The following is a 12,371-nucleotide window of genomic DNA, read 5'->3' as shown; positions in this document are numbered from 1 at the left end:
TAAAAGGTAAGATCAAGCTTCTTGCCTGAAGGTTTTCAAAAGTTTTTGTTTAATATCTTCCTCTTACCTACCAACCTTCTTGTTTATTTTAAAGTGCTTATTTTTTGCCATAGTTAGAAGAACGAAAGGTAATTTTTCAAGACCTGTAAACTCTTTTGAGGATAGTTCACTGTAGTGCTTTATTCCAGGGAAAAAAACCCCTACTATTAATTGAATTCACTGGAGCTAAGCTTGGAAGTAACTGGCAAACATGTTGTGGGCTGGTACTGTCATGGGTACATGAGATTAATGTGCAGTGGATGTGTGCAGCTACAACTTCTCCCCAGTTCTGGAATGCTGGATTCTTCAGTAATGTTTGACTTACGTGGCTGTGGCACAATTTGGCACTAACAGCACCATCCATGGGCACTACTGTGCTCAGGCTACTGCCTGCTGCTTGTTGTAATGAAGATTGGAGTGATTACAGGAGAAAAGTAGCTGCTCTTTATCTTCCTGAAGGCTGCTCCAGTCATTTTCTGACTGGCCTTTTGCCAAGAATAACATTTTTGATCAGCACAAGTGATGCTTTTTTTAGCTTGTCTCTACACTGCAGTAAAAAAGAAAACCCTCTATATTTTTAGTCTGGGGCTATTGCTGGTAGGAGGGCTAAGTTGTGTTTGGTTTTTGTTTAAGAAAAAAAAATAGGCTGTGGGGAATTGTGAGTCAGCTAAAAGAAAACAAAGAGGCTTTTTAAAAATCACAATGACTACCTCCTCTGTATATAGATTTCTCTCTACATTGCTGGCCTCCCCATGGCATTGGAATTTGCTTTCCATTTTAGCAATGTGTGCTCAGAGGAGAGAGGTGGTGGAAGCCATTGCATCCCATGTTGTTCCTGAGCAAAGAACTCCAAGCAGAGCCTTTGCAGTTGTGCCTTAGGTGATGCTTGCCTGGAGGAGGGAGGCAAGCCAAGAGTTCAAAGCCAAAGAAGGGACACCAGTGTCTGCCTGCCAGAAGTGTGACAGCCTGGTTTGTTTTCTAGCTGCTTCTTTCTCACCTTAAATTTGTGAATGTTAACAATTTAATTGTAATAATAAAAAGCCACAGACTGATTTCTGATAATTGTTCAATGGCCATGCTGGTGAATGCTAAGTTTATTGTGTTCTTGTTCAGTTTATTTCCTTAGATGCTGGCTCTCCCTGCAGATTAGGGTTATTACTGGACTAACATGACCCACACTTAGCTTAAACAATGCTTTAGCCATTGATACTTTAAGATTCAAGACAACTTTGCCCAAGGCTCTGGAGTGAACTACTATGCAGTCTGAAAATGTGAAACTTCAATAATGATTGATTCTAATGGGTGGTTGTTTCTGTGATTTAACTTTTCCCCCCCTTATACTGCACAGTGATTCCTTTCTCAGTGGTAGCTCCTGCAGGTTGGGTGCTCTGACTAGTGGAAAGCTGAACCAGTGTGATTTATCAGATGTGTGTACTGTTTTCAAATCTGGATTAGCTTTCTGTAGGCTGAACAGCTCTCTTACCTCTGCTGTTTGTCAGAGCCTAATCTTTCAAATTATGTTTTTTCAGAGGCTTCCCAAGGACATGGTCTTTGCACTTTGTGCTGCTAACATCTTTGATGTTTCTTAGTATAGACAGTCTTGGACTTTCACTGCATCTTTTTATTCTCATGTCAATTGCTGATGTTAAATCAGGGTGAAGGTGGTCTATGTCTGCTAGACCTGATCTCTTGTTATTCTGGTTCCTGTTTCCTTATGTGGTCAGCCCTTGCTCAGCTCTCTCCAAACAGTGCAGGACCCTGCTGACCAGTCTCACTGGGTTGTTGTTCCATCCCGGAGACCCAGGGGAAGGTCAGTGTGTGGAGGGGTGTAGCAGGGCTTCCCCTGCTTGCCAGTCCCACAGCCATGGGGCATTAATTCCTTGCTGGCTCGCTTACCTGTGTGCTGGGTTTGCTTACGGGGAACGGGTACCTGCCTCTTTGAACCCACAGAGTGCTCTGTCCTCAGCTTTATCTTCTCAGTCCTCATCCAGTTTGCTCTCCAGCAGCACAAGGAGACTGATAAAGTGGGGAAAAGATACACTAAACTTCCTTTACTCCACACATCCTTTTCTTGTGATCAATTGAAACACTTGTTGCTGTCAATAATTGCAGATCATCACGTTACCTTTTGTCAGCCTACTCCATGGCAGAAAGGATCCTGGCAGCATAGTCTGACACACAGAAGGCTCCATCCCAGGCTTGCCTGTGAAGGAAAGAGCATTTCAGCAGAAAGGCCAAAGGCTAATCCAGCACAGAGAGCAGCAGGCAGTGTGGGGGATCAAGTTCCATTTGCCAGCAGACTAAAGGCATTCCTGCCCCAACCCTGGCCCCTGCTCAGTGCTGCTGCTCCTGCCCCTGGGCTGTAGCCGTGGTCCCAAACACAGAGCTGAACTGACTAAAAACTATCCCGGTGAGGTAAATCAGAATCATAGAATCACTGAATCATTAAAGTTGGAAAAGACCTCTAAGATCAAGTCCAACTGTCAGCTCAGCATTGCCATGCCATCCATACCACAGCCTGATGTGCCACATCCTGACGTGCCACATCCATGCATTTTTTTCAGCATGTCCAGGGATGATGCGCCAGTTCCAGTGTCTTGCCACTCTTTCAGTAAAGACATTTTTCCTAATACCCAAACTAAACCTTCCCTGGCACAACTTGAGTCCATTTTATCTCTTCCTATCACCAGTTACGTAGAAGAGACTGACACCCACCTCACCACAACCTTCTTCCAGGCAATTGTAGAGCAGGAGCAGTTTTAGCCCTTGCAGCTCTTGAGAGAGACATCCATGGTTCCCCAGAGTGCCTCTGAGGCACCTCATTAGCAGCAGCCCCAAGTTTCAAGCCCTCCATTAGCATGTTTCCCCTGTTCTTACAGCAGGAGGAGGGACCTTTCCTGACCAGACACTGCCTGATGGCACTGCTAGGACTGAGTTGGCCCCAGATACATAGGTACACCTCCTCATGAGTCACCAACACAGGGAAAATTACTGGGTACTGGATAATTACTGCTGTACAGACTCTGGAGATAAAGGGAGGACTTCAGTCCAGAAAGTCACCTTACAAAAGCAATAAATTCCCTTTGGGAAAATAACTATAAAAACAAACAAACAAACCTACAAACCACCAACCCACACTTGTATTGCTGATGGAAGTGCCTCTACCTTTTTTCCACTGCCAGGTAGAGGCAGATGTGTTTGAGCTTTGCTCCTGAAATATTTCTGAAGGAATTCTTTAAGTGGGCTTAATGAGAAGTGGAGCTTTGGAGAAGGAAGTGGCTATGCAGTGGCATGCAGAGGCACAGTCCCCGACAGGACACAAGGGACCCAGCACACTTGCCACGGGGTTAAACATACACAGTGGAGGTGCTCTGTGTGCATGTGGGCCCCACAGAGCCTGAGCCCTCTTCCTCTTTCCCTGCTGCATCTGTTCTGCAACCATGCCCAGCCTTGCACCCAGCCACCCATGCTGCCATGTCTCTCTCCAGGGCCATCTCTTGGCCTCACAGCTGCCTTTGCACTGCACAGTGAGCTTGCCTGGCTGACCACATCCAGCTAAAATGCAGCTTTCCCCCCACACTACGTTACCTTACCAGTGAAACTGATTTTCTGGTTTACTTTCCTAGGTATCTGTAATGGACAGGACAACATATCATAGACCTAGAGAATGGTTTGGGTTGGAGAGGATCTTAAAGATCATCTAGTTCCAACCCCCTGCATGGGCAGGGACACTTCCCACCAGACCAGATTGCTCAAAGCTCCATCCAGCCTGGCCTTGAACATTGCCAGGGAGTTTCCTGGGACAACGTGTGCCAGTGTCTTGACAACCTCACATTAAATAATTTCTTCCTAATATCTGACATGTATCTACCCTCTTTCAGTATGAAACAATTCCTCTTTGTGCTATCACCATATGGCCTTATAAAAAGACATACAATAGGGATGACTGGAAGGATGGTAAGAGGAAGGGTTGCTCAGCTGGGTACCCCTGCTGCATCACAGAGCAGATCCTGCAAAGCAGGACCAGCCCCATGCCTTCCTCAAGATCAGAGGGAATGATGGAGGAGGGCCACACATTGTGGCCATGTCCAGCCACTGCTTTGTTTGGTGCCAAACACTGAGACTCTTCCACTGGCTGTAGTGCTGGAGGACAGTGAGCACGGGTAGAGCCTGCAGGATCTGACCAGTGTGGCAGTAAGAAGAATGGCCAGCTCAGCTGCCACCACCCCTGCCTAAGTCTTTTCCTCTATTTAAGAGAAAGGCCAAATGCAGTCTACACTTCAGGTTGTACTGCTCATTTAGTAGACAAAAATATCCCATAGCTTCTTTGTACAAATGCACTTTCTTCTTTTATAACTGCCAGCTCTCTCAGGCTTTGAAAAGTTCTTGGCTTTTCCAGCAGTGCCCAGCTGGATTTATATGCACAGACAAACAGGGCAGGTGGTCTGCATGCACCCACAGCCCCTGCATTCCCTGCACTTTGTGGTGTGCAAACAGAGACTTCATGTCCATGGGGAAACTGGAGTGAAGACAACATGCTGATCCACAGTGAGCCTGTTGCATTTTGGACCCATTGGGTACTGAAATGTGCTGATCAGCCCCATGGGGCAAGCACAACGGGTCTGACCTGCAAATGATGGGAAATCCAGTGTGTTTGGAGCTACTTGTGCCTTGAGTCCCTTCCAGTGTCTTCCTGAAGAAAAACCAGCAGGTCTGTTCTTTTCCTTGCCTCTGTCTCCCCAGGGCCAGCTGCAATAGGTGCACTATCAAAGGGAGCACATCAGGTGCACTGAAAAGATCTGTGCTTTGTACAGGCAAATGCTGTCCTCCTCATGAGACAGCTGGGTATGAATTGCTTCTTCAGGGCAATGACAAAAATGTAACTTTTTAAACCCATTTCTACCTCGGAATGTGACAGGCTTGGGGTGGTGGACCTGTGCTGGTTTTGGTTGGGATGGAGTTAATTTCCTTCATAGAAGCTGGTACAGGCTGTGTTTTGGATTTTTTGCTGATAATACTGGGATGTTTTCATTATTGCTGAGCAGCACTTACACAGTCTCAAGGCAGCTTCTGCTTCTCACACCACCCCAGTAGCAAGGATGCTGGGAGAGCACAAGAAGCTGGGAGGGTACACCACTGGTACAACTGTCCCTAGCTGAGCAAAGGGACATCACCATGCTCATCAGGAAAGGGGAGGTGTTTGGAGTGGTGGCATTTCTCTTCCTAAGTCACAGTTACAAATTATGGAGCCCTGGGGATGGCTGAACATCTGCCTGCCAGTGGGAGCAGGGAATGAGCTCTTGGTTTGCTTTGCTTGTGTGCGTGGCTTCACCTTCACCTGGTGAACTGTATTCACCTCAAGCTGTGAGTTTTCTCACTTCTACCCTTTTGACTCTGCAGTCATGGGTAAGGACATGTTGGAGAAGGTTAATTTCTGAAGGGATTGTGGCTGTGGGTAAGGACACGCTGGAGCTGGGGTTAAATCATGACAGCACCTTATAGTGAGTACCTTGCTCTGTCATACAGTCCCTTGCTGATGAGAGGCAAGTCATGAAACATGAACAAGTGTCAGTGGGGTTGAGCCACAGATAATTAAATTGGGTTTGGTAAGACTTAAATAATGGAGATGAGAGCTTCATAAAATCCACAAGCTGGTCAGATGGCAGATGTGGGTTTCAGCTGGAGTAGTTTTACTACTTTAAAATAAAAAGCTTTAAAAGAAAGCTTTTGCACCAAGAGTGTTGAACAAGAGAGAAGTATGTTTAACAGGAAGTAAAATCCTCCTTTTTTCTGTTTGCCCACATAATTCAAACAATGGGTATTATGATCAGTGTTTCATTCAGCCTGACCAGATGTTGGTTTTGAGCCTGTGTACCCTCAGTAAAATGGCTTTCTCCATCAGTCAAAGATAAGCTAAAAGCTATGGAAAACCTGTTCTGCCCTGTACTGGGCTAGCCCCTCATGTCCTGACATCCTGCCTAGCCCTATCACCAAAGCCCTTCAACTGCTTTGGTGAACCCATTTTGAGTGTTAAATTACATGAGAGGGGAAAACATGTATTTCTTCTTGATAACATCTTAAAACCTGATTGTCTCCACTAGGAAAAAAAAAATCACCCAGGGAGTGGATCTGTGGTCATGAACGATCTCTGAAGTGCCCAGAAGAAAAACCTGAATGCTGCATCCCTTCTAATGTGGGAAAACAGTCTGTGGAGGCTTAAGGATTCCATGTGCACATCAATATGATTGTATGAAATCGTTTATTAACAACTTGCACTCACTTTATATAGAGAAGTCTTGTTTACACCATCTTATCATGCAGGTGGCTTTGTATTCCAATTACACATACCATTCTCACGGAAAGATTCTTCTCACATAATTATTTTCCTCTTCTGTTGCCAATTAAGTTATCTCTTTCCCATTAGCTCATTCTCAGAAAGCCTCTAACTAGGCCTCAATAACCATTAATCCATTGTGGCCTAAGGTGAAGTAAGTCAGGATTGCTCACAACCTGTATATTTCTGAACTGTTTCCCCAACATTCTAACCCCAACAAGATGAGTACTATGGGATCACCTCTGCTAAGACTCTTTTCAGTGATACTTTAAAAGCCAAGGCCCTCTCCCTGTGCACAGGCGGGAGCTCTCCCCTCACACCATTTTGTCTGGAGTGCCCTCGGCCACCTCCATCTCTCCATGTGCCTCCCTCTTCTCTCCTTATGACCCAGACGGTTCTCTTGGTTGCTGCATTCCCTTTAGCCAGCGGGATGCTGCAGGGCAAGAGCTGCAAGAGATAAAGGACAGGGGGGGGTGAGCCTGCCCGGGGATAAACAGCTGTGAGATGTGCTCACCTGTGTTTTGTTTTTTTGTTTTCAGCTTAGTGATGCTTGAACAGGAGCATCTCTGATCAACGAAGTGAGGGGGGGTACCTGGGGGGCAGGTTTTTATGAGGTGCCCAGGCTGCAAAGTGCCTGCTGTACCTGTGTGGAGTGGAAGCATCACAAGGGTGCAGACCCTATCTAGCCCCTTGCAAACCAGCTCCTCCTCTGCTCTTAAACCAGGTGGAGGCAAAGCAGGAAAACCCATGTCTGAAGAGAATGTTTCATTGTAAAAAACAAACAAACAAACAAAAATTCTGTTAAACCAAGTATTTTATTTAAAAATTATCTTCCGTTCCTCCAAATGCCCAACAAAATCTCTATTTCACTTTAAGTTGAAAACATCACCATTTCTTGCAATTTGGTCACCGGGAGGAATAATCTTATCTTTTAATGTGGCTTCCCTCTGAGCAGACCCTGCTGGACAAGGCAGCCAGGAAGGGGTGGCTGGGTTATTCTGTAACTGCAGTGGCCAGAAAACACAATTCTTGCCGAGGTTAGGGTTATTTGCAACCTCTTTATGAGAGACCTGCATGCTCTGCATCACGTCAGACAGCCCACAAGATCTTTCTGCAGTGGATTACCTCTGGCAATGTTTTCCAGAGAGCTTATTTATTGCAAAAAGACCAAAGGTAATGTCATTTCTGGTGCTAATAGCTACAAGAATTGTGTCTTTGAAAGGTTTAATTCCAAAATAAGCATTCCAATAAGACTTTTTCTCAGCTGATCATCTGAATAGCTGTGAAGTTTCCTTTGTGACTGTGTTGGGGGGGAGCAAATAACCTTAAGACATTTAGATGTGGTGCTCAGGGGCATTGGTTTAGTGAACTTGGCAGTGTTGGGTTGGACTTGATGGTCTTAAAGATCTTTTCCAAACAAAACAATTCTATGGCCCCAATCCAGGCGGCTCTGTGCACTCCAGCTGTGGGAAGGTGAGGGGAAAGGAGGGACTGAGATTCTCATGGGCTCTTCCTCTTCCAGTAAATCTGCACCCAGATAAAATCCTAATGGCCCAGCCAGTGTTTGGGAACCAACCTGGAGCAGCATCTGTTTGCTGCTCTCAGGTAATTTAATAGTAAAGCAGTTGCATGAGGAGCAGGAGCTAGCATGAGAAAAAGAGTAGTTTAGGGCTGGAGATGGAGCAGAGACTAACCCTAGGTTCCCAGGGGACCCAGAGAGCCCATATCAGCCAGCACCTAACATAATATGTCACTTCTGACATTGTTTATGTCTGGTTCAGCAAGGCACAGGCTGTCACAGATGACCTGGGTTGAAGCAGCAGGTTATGGATGAGACACGAAATCAGATCAGAAATGAAATTCCAAAACCAACATGAAATTGCAGGGACGGGACTGGGGGGGAGGGAGAGGCTAAGAACACTTCTGAAGATACATATGAATTAAAACAAACATTCCATGGCTTATCTTTTTTTTTTTTTTTTTATACACCAATCATTTACTCTTGGAGAGCAATCAGGTGCTGGGCATAATTAGCTGTGACCCAATCAGTGTCCCTCCTCAGAGCCTGTACCGCTCGCTGCTCATTGGTGTCCCCTACCACTGGGCACATATAAGCTCAGCACTGGGGCTCAGCAAAGGCACTCAGCTGTGACAGTGGAGGGGGTAAGTAGGACTTCATCTGCTAAGGAACAAGCTGCTTTTCTAAGGGCAGATGACAGAGGATCTGTGCCTACTCTCCAGGTAAATTTTTGTCATGAAGAGGCTCAAAAAGAGGAGAAATTTGGTAGCCACTGCATCTTAGCCTGCTGAAAGTTTGATTTTGATCCAGGGGGTGTCTGTGCTTTAAGCAAGATCTAAATAAATCTGGAAACTGGGGAGGTTCTGGCTTCACCTTACAAGGTCAGCTGGGCATTAGAGCAGGTTGCCTGGAGAGCTTAATCTGGATTCAGTCTCCATCCCTGAAGGTTTTCAAGACCTCAAATGGAGAGTGTCCTGAGCAACTTGGTCTGAGTATAATGCTTACCCAGCCTGGAGCAGGAGGCTGGACTGGGAACCTCCTGAGGTCCCTTCCAGCCAGGGTTACTCTGTGATTCTGTTAAACTGATGTTGCATTTGTCTTGCTCAGTGATGGCAATACAATTTCTTTAGAATAAACCAAGAAAATGGCATTTTGCTTTCAATGGGGCAAGTTTGCTGGTAACTCTCTCTGCCCTGCTGAGTCCATCTTGTTCTCCCTCTGTCTACTTAACGAGTGTCTTGATTTTCTTCCTTTTGAAGTTATCAGTGCAGTCTGATAACCTAATAACAGCAATCTCTTATCTGCAAAGTACTCTATAAACATCAGCCCATGCTCCTTGCCATGTTTTCAGTCACTGGCAGCAGCGTGGTACTGTACCTGTTCTCTTGGCTTGCCTCCAGCTCCAGTGGATATTTCCATTATCCTTTGTCCTGCCTCAAGCTTCTCTATTTAAGAGAGTAACGGGGCTGTTGCAAGACACCTACAACAGATGAAATCTATTTGCCAGCTGACCAGATGACAGCTGAAGCTTCAGACAGGAGTTAGGAGGAGTACTGGGATGTAGATGAGAGTTTTGGTAATCAAGAAAGGATATATCTTTGCTTTGTGTTATAAGGTAACTTGAAATTGCACAGGAGGCAGTGTGGGGAGAGACTTGCACTGGACATTGCTCTTCTCAGCCATCCTTGGCTCCAGCCAAACATGCCCACGGTGGCCCCATGCCCCTGTCTGCCCACACTTTCCACCCAGGCTGCTGAGACCACCACCAGGGAAGCAGCTCGCTGGTGTCACATCAACACCTTTGAAATATCTGGGAAGGTCTGATTCTTCCCATCCTTCAGTCTCATCACAGGTCATTTGCCATCTTGCATAGATGGTACTGGGTTGTACACTTCAGGCAGTTTTAAAGGTTGCCTTCAGAATATCAGTAGGTTTAGATATATCTTAATTTAAATGTAAAACCAGACCCTGAGCATAGCAGTGCAGAGATCTGGGTGATTTATAACTGGGAGGATATCTGCGAGGCCTTGCAGCACCACACCAGGAATTAATCAGCTCTTGAGATGTATAAGAAACCCTCCAGCAGAGAGTAATGCAGGTGTTGACCTAACTGAGGGCCAGGTCTTCTATCTTTGTTCTCTGGGCATCTATGTAATATATCTGTTTACACTTTGGCTGAGTAAACAAATTAAAACCTCATTCTTGCTCCATTTTTTATATCAAATATTAAGAGAACCAAACCCAATGCAACCTTATTTTAGAAGGTAGAAAGGCAGCACTTTTCTCTATGAAGTCCTCCTGCAAAAGCCATCTCAGCAACTTCTTTAGGGCTGGGTTGGCTGGTCCTGGTAGGGTTGAGGTTGGGACCTGCAGCACTTGGTGGTGGTGATGGAGGTGCTCAGATGCTGCTCTTCCCAGCCCCAAGGGATTGTCAGGGCTCTTCTGAGCCCCCAGGGAGGTCACCTGCCTTAGTGACACACAAGGCTTAGTAGCTGTCTGTCCCCACTGCTGGCTGTGTGATGTTGGCTCCCCACACGTTTAGCCAAAATGCAAAGTAATTCTGGGGAACCCAGTGTGGAGGGGGGGCTGATGGCACCAGGCCCTCTCTGGTGATCTCCAGAGCTTGATGTTGCTCCTGCAGCTGCCCATGCAGATGGAGCTGGAGGGCACAGGGTGGTTTTGCAGGTCCCACAGTCGATGCTGGCCTCCCTTGGGTCATCAAGACAGGGAGTCATGTGCTGCCAAAGAGGGAAAAGACCTGCAAAATTAGCCCTAAAATTTCATATCTCTGCCTCCCTTCTCTTTTCCACACCACTACAAAATGGTGAAGAAGGGCATCACCAGCAAAAAAAAACCAAACAAAACAACACAAACAAAAACCCAAAAAACTTGTAAAATCCAGTTTGCCAATATTTTGTCTGGCAACTGGTGATCTCCTTTGTGAAAGCCTGATAACTACCTCTGATACTGTGCACCAGCTTATCTCTTCTTTACGCATAAGTGACTTTTGCTCCTTCCCAGTTCCTTAGGTAAACAAGGATTTGCTTGGGGAGGTAAGCTCAAGGCCAACACAAATCCTGGCTTGCAAGGAAATTAACATTGTTTGATTTTTTTGTTTTTTTTTCCTTTAAATCTCCCAAGGAGCAATAGGTTTGGTGGTGATGGAGAAGAGCACCAGGAGGCAAAGTTTGCTGGGAGAGTTTTGTTGGACTGTCTGTGGGGACTGTCTGTGGGGTCCAAACTGTTTTGGGATGACTGTCCTGCACCTTCGTGGCCTCTCAGTGCTGTGTGGGCGTGGGTTAGTGTCTCCAGAGGAGACGAGGCAGCTCAGTCCCTAATGTGGAGGTGTCCTGCTTGATGTCCTCTTTGGTCACAGGCCCAGGTAGTGACATGAGGTTGCTGAGCTCCATCTTTGAGATGCCTGAGCACTTCTGACTGTGAATAAAACTTGCCTGCATGCCATGGGCCATTTCAGCCTTCTGTTATAGCTGGAATAACACTGTGATCTATTTCTCTCTTTCAGGGACAGCTGAGCACATAGGGAGCAAACCACAGCCCCATCCTCCTGGTGCTACCCTGGGGCAGTCCCACTGTGCTGCTCCAGAGGACCTCCCATCGAGTGGGTGAAGAGAGTGAGGGAGCAGCAAGGAGGATGGCAGAAAGGGTAATTACAGCTGACCTTGGGCTCACATATCAAGTCCAAAAATTAATGAGATAATAAGGACCCAGCCATAACTTCTTACTGGCTGCTTGCCCGGGCCCTTGTGATCCAGCTGGGTTTCATAGGCACTGCAGGCAGCCTGGGTGTCAAGGAGGGGCTGAGCCAATGGCTTTATGGCCTGGGATGGAGATGATGCTCTGCAGACCTATTGGCCTCCCCTACCTCTGCTGCACATGTTGGCTCCAGTATCCTCCAGTCAACTGCCTGAATTCCCTCCCTGGGCCTGTAGCCTGAGTGGACTTTCCATATCCCCACCTCTCCATGTGGCAGCAGCCCTGGTCCTTCTGCAGGCAGTCCTCTGTGTTTAGAAACGAGGAATTTCTTCTGTCACTAGTTTGGTTCTATCATATTTCAAAATTACAACCTTTTTTCTCAACCTGAAGTTAAATGTAGAAGGAAGGTCCATCATCACAGCCTTGATTGACTACTACACTAAAGAAGAGCATTACAGTTGCTCTAATTGCAACCTGTACCACCACAGCAGTGTGGGAAGATACAGTAGCCTGTTGTACCATAGTTTGTGTTTTGTAATACCAACTTCCATCATCATCAAAGTAAGACACAAAATTTTTGACCATGACACTAGTGAGCTGCAAGGTCCTTTAATTTGTGAGGGTTAAATCAGGACAAATTCATTCTGTGAATAAGTCAGAAAAGAAATTTTCAGTTACTAAAATAATGCAATTTTTCTCCATGTGTCTGGTTTCCTTAGCAAAAAAGAGTGGCTGAGGAACTGCAGAGGATCACATCAGAAAGAG

Source organism: Calypte anna, chromosome 1, assembly GCF_003957555.1.
Source record: "Calypte anna isolate BGI_N300 chromosome 1, bCalAnn1_v1.p, whole genome shotgun sequence".
Classification (NCBI taxonomy): Eukaryota; Metazoa; Chordata; class Aves; order Apodiformes; family Trochilidae; genus Calypte; species Calypte anna.
This window is presented reverse-complemented; position numbering follows the sequence as displayed.